The 7,994-nt window shown below is 44.9% G+C and overlaps 1 non-coding gene across 1 annotated transcript; it reads right to left on the reverse strand.

Annotated features, from left to right (window-relative positions):
* Positions 1–1,238: 1,238 nt before the first annotated feature.
* Positions 1,239–1,301, reverse strand: LOC115029205. The gene has a single exon (XR_003834757.1). It is a non-coding gene; the product is annotated as a U7 small nuclear RNA (small nuclear RNA).
* Between the last annotated feature and the right edge of the window lie 6,693 nt (positions 1,302–7,994).

Raw genomic sequence — 7,994 nt, forward strand, 5'->3', positions numbered from 1 at the left:
GGGATTAAAGGCGTGTGCCAACACGCCCGGCTCTAGGTCTGCTTTATACGTGTGTGTTCTCATAGCTGATTTACTGGTGGCGACTCACCATTTCTCAGTCTACTTCTTATGCCTGAAAACAGAATTTTATTGATTTTTCACTGGCTGCAGACCATAGCTCTGCATATCATTGAAGCCCTTGGCCTCCATCACTCTTCATTCTATATAGAAGCAAATTCACAAATTCATCTAGCTTTTGCCCCAAGCCCACTCATTATATTTCTTTCTTTCTTTCTTTCTTTCTTTCTTTCTTTCTTTATTTATTTATTTATTTATTTATTTATTTTGTGGTTTTTCGAGACAGGGTTTCTCTGTGTAGCTCTGGCTGTCCTGGAACTCACTTTGTAGACCAAGCTGGCCTCGAACTCAGAAATCCGCCTGCCTCTGCCTCCCGAGTGCTGGGATTAAAGGCGTGCGCCACCATGCCTGGCTCTTTCTTTTTTAAAAATTTATTTATTTTATTTATATGAATACACTGTAGCTATTTTCAAATACACCAGAAGAGGGCATCAGATCTCATTATGGATGGTTGTGAGCCACCATGTGGTTGCTGGGAATTGAACTCAGGACCTCTGGAGAAGCAGTCAGTGCTCTTAACCACTGAGCCATCTCTCCAGCCCATTATATTTATTTTTAAAATTAATTACTTAATTAGTTTGTTTGTATGTATGTGTGTGAGTACCACATTACACATGTGGAATTCAGAGGATAACTTTGGAAATCAGTTTTCTCCTGCCAAGGACCAGCCTCAGCTTGGAGAGGAGTTCTGAGAGAAGGGGTGTCTGGGAGCAGAAAAAAAAAAAAAAAAGAGAGACTTAAAGTCAAATAAATCATGGGTCCAAACTGGTCCCTCTCTCTCTCTCTCTCTCTGTTTTGTTCTGCTCTCTAGACAGCATTTTCTTGCTACTCCAAAAAAATTCTCTGGTTAAAACAGCTCTCTCTGCTAGTAAAAATTCCAAAAGCGAGCCAGGCAGTGGTGGCACACACCTTTAATCCCAGCACTTGGGAGGCAGAGGCAGGTGGATTTCTGAGTTCGAGGCTAGAGGACAGCCAAGGCTATAAATACAGCGAAACCCTGTCTAGAAAACCAAAACCAAAACTAAACAAACAAACAAACAAAAAAATCCAAAATCTTTCTGGATATCTGGATAGTTCATGGGTTTTCTGACTAAAGTCAGAAAAGCTGCCATAACAAAATTCTTGGATCTTCTGACCAAGTCAGAAATCCTGATAGAAAAATTCTTGAAGAGCTGTTTTCACTCTCCAGGGATCTCCAGACAGCCCAGCTCTCTAGAGAAAAATTCTAAAGAACCGCTACGGCTTTCTGCAAGCTCATCTCTTATAGACCACAAGCCTAGTTTTTTTTTTTTTTTTTTTTTTTTTTTTTTTTTACATATCAATTCAGTTATTTATTTCAGGTTCTCTTTGATTATGAGTCTGCACTTTGTGCCTCCAGCCCTTTGATTCTAAGGAGACAGCAAGCATACATTTTTTTCTCTTAACATTGCAAAACAAGTCAGAGACCAGTCTGCCTTTGTTAAGCACAGGTGATAAGATAGTTGAGTGGGACTCTGCATCAGACTCTTTGAGCTGCTTGTCCGGTCTTTCGGAGGGCAGTCATGATAGTCCCCTCTTTATAAGCACACCATAGCATCAGTAATAGTGCCGGGTCTTGGGGCCTCCCCTGAGCTCGATCTCAGTTTGAGCTGTCACTTTTTCCTTTTCCTCAGGCTCTTCTCCATTTTTGTTCCGTGTTTTTTTCAGACAGGAACAATTCTGGGTCAGAGTTTTTGAATCCACTGTTGCTTTCTTCAGACACACCAGAAGAGGGCTTCGGATCCCATTACAGATTAAAGTACTTTGACTTCTATTTTTTCCCCTACAGGATCTCACTGTGCAACTCAGGCTGACATCAAATACATCCTCCTGCCTCAGTTTCCCAAGTAGTGGGGTTACAGGCATGAGCCACCTTGTCTCTCTTATCTCTGCCTGGTGCCACAGTTCATGGTGTGGTCCCAGCTGTCTAGAAAGACGAAGACTGAGCCATGAGTTCAAGCATACTTCCCAGGGTAGCCTGGGAAGTATATAGGGAGAACTTATTTAAAAAGAGAGGAGCCGGGCGTGGTGGCGCACGCCTTTAATCCCAGCACTCGGGAGGCAGAGGCAGGCGGATTTCTGAGTTCGAGGCCAGCCTGGTCTACAAAGTGAGTGCCAGGACAGCCAGGGCTACACAGAGAAACCCTGTCTCGAAAAACCAAAAAAAAAAAAAAAAAAAAGAGAGAGAGAGAGAGGAAAGAGTACCCATTTGGTTAAATATTGTATGGCAGATCAGTTTGAGGAGCTAAATATATGGGGTGATGGGGATAGCTATTAGGTGAACTACAAAAGACCTAAGTTGTGACAGGATTGTCCCTGTCCAATCACACTAAAATAATAGGGCAGCAGGGGAACTGTGATTGGACAGGGAAAGGGAGGCGGGGCTAAGAGTTGTAGAGACATATAGGGGAGAGGCCAAGATGGATGCGAACAAACAGGAAGAAGAAACTGAACCAGAGTGGCTAAGCGTGGCTTTAATTAGCCACAGGTAGTTATGATATTAAAAGATAGAATAATTGAGATATTTGTCTAATCTAGGTGGGCAGCTTTTATCGTTATCAATTGGTTCTGAAATTATTGTGTTGGCATCTTGTGAATTGAGAATTTATTGATATGTAAATCTGTTTGGTTAATTATAAGCTTCTAGAGTTTTGTTTCTACTGGGTTGATGGGTTTTGAGACAGTGGACCATGGGAATGGTCGCTGTAGGGGCTAGCTAAGGAGTAGCTGGAGGCAGGAGTGCGGGAAGTCTGCCGGTCCAGCCCCAGCGGAGACTTGGTGGGCAGAGAACAACTGGGCGCAGAGATGTGAACCTTCTGAGGCCTTAGGCAGGTGACTTGATTTCATTGAAACATTTATTCTCACTGGGAAATATTCTTAAAGTATATTAGGATTTTCTGGTGCAAATGTCACATAAATACCAAAAGCATGTTTTCTCCTGCCCTAAAGGTCTTCTTTCCCCAACATGATAAGCTTTTAAAGGTGATATAAAGAATATTAAAATCAAAGTAAACTGGGGAAAAAAAGGAGCTACCTAATGGCATTAAATTGAAATAACTTCAACTGTTGATATGGGGGTGTCCTCAGAATTAGTTAAGATGGTAAGCTCAGAGGGCGTGGCACCTGAGATTTCTCTCACTTCTGGTGCCAAGCTTAGGGTCTACCCTCAATTTATTAATCGGCTGGACCGTCAGGTGCCCACCCAAAACTGTTACACTCAGCCATAAAGACACAGCCAGCCAGAGGAGAGGAGCTGCATTGGGCAGAGACTGGAAGGCTCTGAAGCAAATGTTTACCATGTGCAGTCCACATCTTTCTGTCGCTGATGCGCTGTGTGACACTGTGTACTGTCTGACAGTACACAGGACTATTATCAGACAGGAAAGCTCACCTAAACCTTGGTGTTCAGAGGTTTTGTCAGGACCCCATTTTACAGGCTCGATCGAATGTGGATCCGGTCCATTTCAGCATCCAGGATGACCCAGATGTGATGCTAAAGCCCCCACCATAAATCACTTGGTCGGTCTCTCTCACTGGGCAGCTCCCACTTTGTGCTGTGGTGGGTCTGGGCCCTGCCTCTAAATGAAGACAGAAGCTAAGGGCAAGGGCCAGGCCTTTCTCTGAACATCAACTTCCTGACTGCACAGGCTCCTTTCCTAATTGACACAGATGGTGGTCCTCCAGGAGAGTGCTCACTGAGAAGCATCGGGGACCTCTGGGAGCTGGCAATTTGCCAGAGGGTGCTGGTCTTCAAATTCAGGTGACTTGGTCTTCATTCTCCTTATTTCCAGACGTGTCCGGAGGATGCGTCCAGCTACGTCTGATAAAGTCCCCGGTGCTGTGGTGCTCAGCTCACAGACACTAGAATGTTCCCCAGCCAAAGGTTCTGGAGCCCTTTATTCTGGGGCCTAAAGACAGCTGACATCTCTGGAAGTCAATTATCTGCCATCGACCAGATGTGCGAACACCTGCCTTGGAGGTTTGGGGAACACCAGTGTATCGGAGTCAGAGACTATGTTGCTCGATTTGAAACTGAACAGGAAAGCCTGGACTTTGTACGCACAGAAAAGGGGAAGGCTGGGGACAAAGGACGCCTGACAACCTGGGAGGCCGAGTTAATAATGAGCAGTCAAAGGAGAGTATAGAGTACAGAGGTTCGTTACAAAGTATCGGGGATTTATTACAAAATGTGACGGAGGGAAAGGATGTGGATGTAGCAGGGTCCTTAGAATGCACAAAGCCCTGGGGTTGATACCTAGCACTAAGTAAAGCTGAAATGGTGGCATAGTCTTGTAATCCTAGCACTTGGGAGATGGAGGCTGGAGGATCAGGACTCTACTCACGAGGTGGAGTTCTGGAGAAAAATGAGGCAGAGTGAGGCAGGAGGAGGGGACTTGTTAGCTTAGAGTCTAGACATTGAAGGAGAGACTTGTGGGGGGAGGGAGGGGCAGGGAGAGGGAGTGAGAGGGGGAGAGAGAGAGAGAGAGAGAGAGAGAGAGAGAGAGAGAGAGAGAGAGAGCCTGATCATGTGATTTTGGAAAGTGTGAACTCAGGTCTCCAGACCACAGTGTTTGGTATATAGAGCCAACAAAGATAACAACGTGGCCAGAGGTGATGATGAAGGTCTCTACACAGGTCCTCAGGGGGAGGAGTGACTAGTTAGTTCATAAGATTGAGACAGGAACAACAAAAGCCCGCAAGCACTCACGTATGCACGCACACACCCACTTGCTTCATTTTATTTTCAACCTTGAAAGTCTGTTCTGTGTTACTCCTATCCCTGTGTTGACAGAAGTAACTGTTCAGGGGCAGCTGAAAGTCTAAAACGATTCAATTCGTAGTAGGAAGGTTTATGCAGTGACCAAGGGAAGCAGTGAAGGCGGAAGGTGGCGTGCGGTTGGCCAGTAGCACCAGCGCGGGGGGGGGGGGGGGGATGGAAGATGCTATGCGTGCGCCTCTCCTTGTGCTGCTTCCCCGGAGGCCGCCTCGGTTAAGCTGTGGGGTTTTATGGAGCTGAGTGCATGTTTCTTTTGGATCTGCTTAGACCAGCCCCAAGGTGGCCCCACTCTCCTCAGGTTTCCTTCCTGTTATGTGTCCTTGCCGTGATTGATGAAGTAGCCATTGGATAGCCTTTTCTAGGTAACTCGGAATATTTTCTTTTCCTTGAAGAATTTTTCAAAATGCCCTGGTTTCCTTTTTTTAATTAGAATATTTATGTAACAGGTAACTTCAGCCGGAGTCTCGGATTTGCTGTTGACAGCTGGGAGACCTCCGGCACATAACCAGATCTTTCTAAACACTGGTGTTCTTATCCATAAATGGAGATCATTTTGAGACAAGTTTGCATTTTTTTTGAGATTAAATGATATTGTACATGTGAAAAATAATACAAATGAGAGTCATTATTTTAATGGAGTTAAAACAATTACCCGCTAGGACAATAACATGCTGACTAAGTGCACGTAGAAGAGATTTAGGAAGCTGTATTTTTAACCACACTTATTTATTGTGTGTGTGTGCCATGATGTAAGTTGGAGACCACCCCTTGGGAGTTGGTAGGGGTCGAACCTGGTCAGGTTTAGTGGCAACAGTCTTTACCAGCTGAGCCATCTCTCCAGCCCTAGGAAGCATTAAAATGAATAATTCAGTACAATATCACATTAGTTGGGCACAGATGTGAGTAGTAGTTCCTTTTTTAAATTATTTATTTATTTGTGTATGTATGAGAGAAATGGAGAGAGGCAGAGAGAGAGAGACAGACAGACAGAGAGAGAGAGAGAGAGAGAGAGAGTATGAGCTCATCTTAGTATGGGGAGGCCAGAGGAGGGTATTGGATCACAGTTCTTAGTGGACTCTCAGCTTGTTATGTGGGGTCTAAACACTGGTCCTCAAGGTGGCTCGGCAAGCACTTTCTTTGGTTTTTAATAATTTCTCTTGCTTATGAGATTATAATACAATTACTCTCCCCTTTCCCTACCCCCAAACCCTGTCATCTACTGCTTCTTGTTCCTTTTCAAATACATGTCCTCTTTATTCACTAACTATCAGTCATCAGCCTTAATCCCCGAACTCTTAGCCTATCTACCCCTGGTAGGTCCTTATTGGAAAAGACAACATGTGAACCTTAGAGTGAAGTATATTTGATCAAATACTATTTTCTTTCCTTATTTCAGAGGTTTTGAGAAGAATTTTCTCTTATTAATAATCACAATGATCTTCCTCAATTATAATAGTCACAATCGCCTAGTGTTTATTAAAGATATAGCTCAAAAATATATACCAGCAAGGCACATACACCCTGAAAAGGCTTCCTATTATACAGAGAATTTTTAGGTAATAACATATAAAGCAAGAACAATAATGATGGCTATAGTGTTGGCTTTGTTGTGTAAAGGGGAATCAGTTTCTTTAAAATACAGCATATTGGTTTTTTTGCTGCTTAAAGTCCCTTGCATTTAATAATAGTTCAGTGTCTAAGCTGATTCACTGTAACCAGCTTTGCTTCGCAATAATGCTGGCAAAATTTTATAGGCTCTGAGAGACACATGATGGATAGCTTAACTCTCTTCAAAATGAAAGGGTAAAAAGTTTAACGCTTTAAGAGTTATCCCCAAATTCATCCCGGTACCAGAAAATCCTTAAAAGCTGGATTTTCTTATCTCAGCCCTCACTGAGGCCTGCCACAACCAATCACATCTGTCATTTTGCATCCTTATCTTAAAAGGCAGCTGATGGGAAAGGGCCCTTGGGATCAAAGGACCATTTATGCTTCATTCCTAGTGCCTCCCCTCAGTTCCCAGGAGGACTTACGAGCCCCATCCCCTAACTACTGCTTCTGAACATGTGGGATCCAGGTTGGAGCTGCAGGCCGAAAGCTGGCTCCAGAGCCCTGGAGCTGATCTGGGCTCACCTAACCCTGTCAGACTCCATGTTGCTAAGCTAGTTCTCAGCTGTTCAGCCCACAGCTTGCACATGCAGGTTTGTGGGGTCCCTGGTGATCTTGTCTCTTGCTTACAGCCCATACACATTCTTTTATGTCTTCTGTTTAACCTATCTGAGGCTCATGTAGCTTCATGCTGTGTGTGCCTGTTCCTCTCCAGCATGTTAAACTCCTGTCTTTTATACCCAGCTCACCAATCAACAGCTTCTCTAGGAAGCTCTTCCCAGGGGATCCACCAGTCCTTTACAAAGCATAGACTGTGTCTGTTGAGGAGGGCTTTCCTCCTTCCTAAGGAGGCAGAGTCTCAGGGTTTGAAGGGTTGGGTGATGTCACAGTCTGGTTCTGTGGCACAGCTGGCTTCCATGACACTGTATGCTACCATGCCTCTATGTTCAGGGGTGGTCTGAAGACCAGCATCCCTGACAACCACTGGGAGCTTGGTGTAAATGCAAACTTACGCTCCCCACCCCAGATCTCCTGAGTCATCAGACTCTGGGCTGAGCAAGTTCCCCAGGTGAAACCAAGGTGTAAGGCGATACCTGCTCACTCTAGAGACAGATGGTTTCAGTGAACCTGTTGCTCCTCACATTCGTGTCTTGGGACCTTGTTTGGACTGGCTACTCCTGGGGCCACACGCTTGTGTCTGAGTGGGGCAAATGGAGTGAGGGCAGCCTCACCTGGGAGGACTGGGAGGATTGAGAGGACTGCCTGGGAGGACTGTGAAGACCCGGAGGACTCACTGTCTGTGCCCTGGCGCCACACAACCTTGGCATCCATAGGATCAGGGTCAGAGTTAATCTGTTTTTCTTTTAGTTTTTCAAGACAGAATTTCTCCATATAGCCCTGGCTGTCCTGGAATTCACTCTGTAGACCAGGCTGGCCTCAAACTCAGAAATCTGCCTGCCTCTGCCTCCCAAGT

The sequence above is a fragment of the Mus caroli genome, chromosome 13, assembly GCF_900094665.2.
Source record: "Mus caroli chromosome 13, CAROLI_EIJ_v1.1, whole genome shotgun sequence".
NCBI classification, from domain to species: domain Eukaryota; kingdom Metazoa; phylum Chordata; class Mammalia; order Rodentia; family Muridae; genus Mus; species Mus caroli.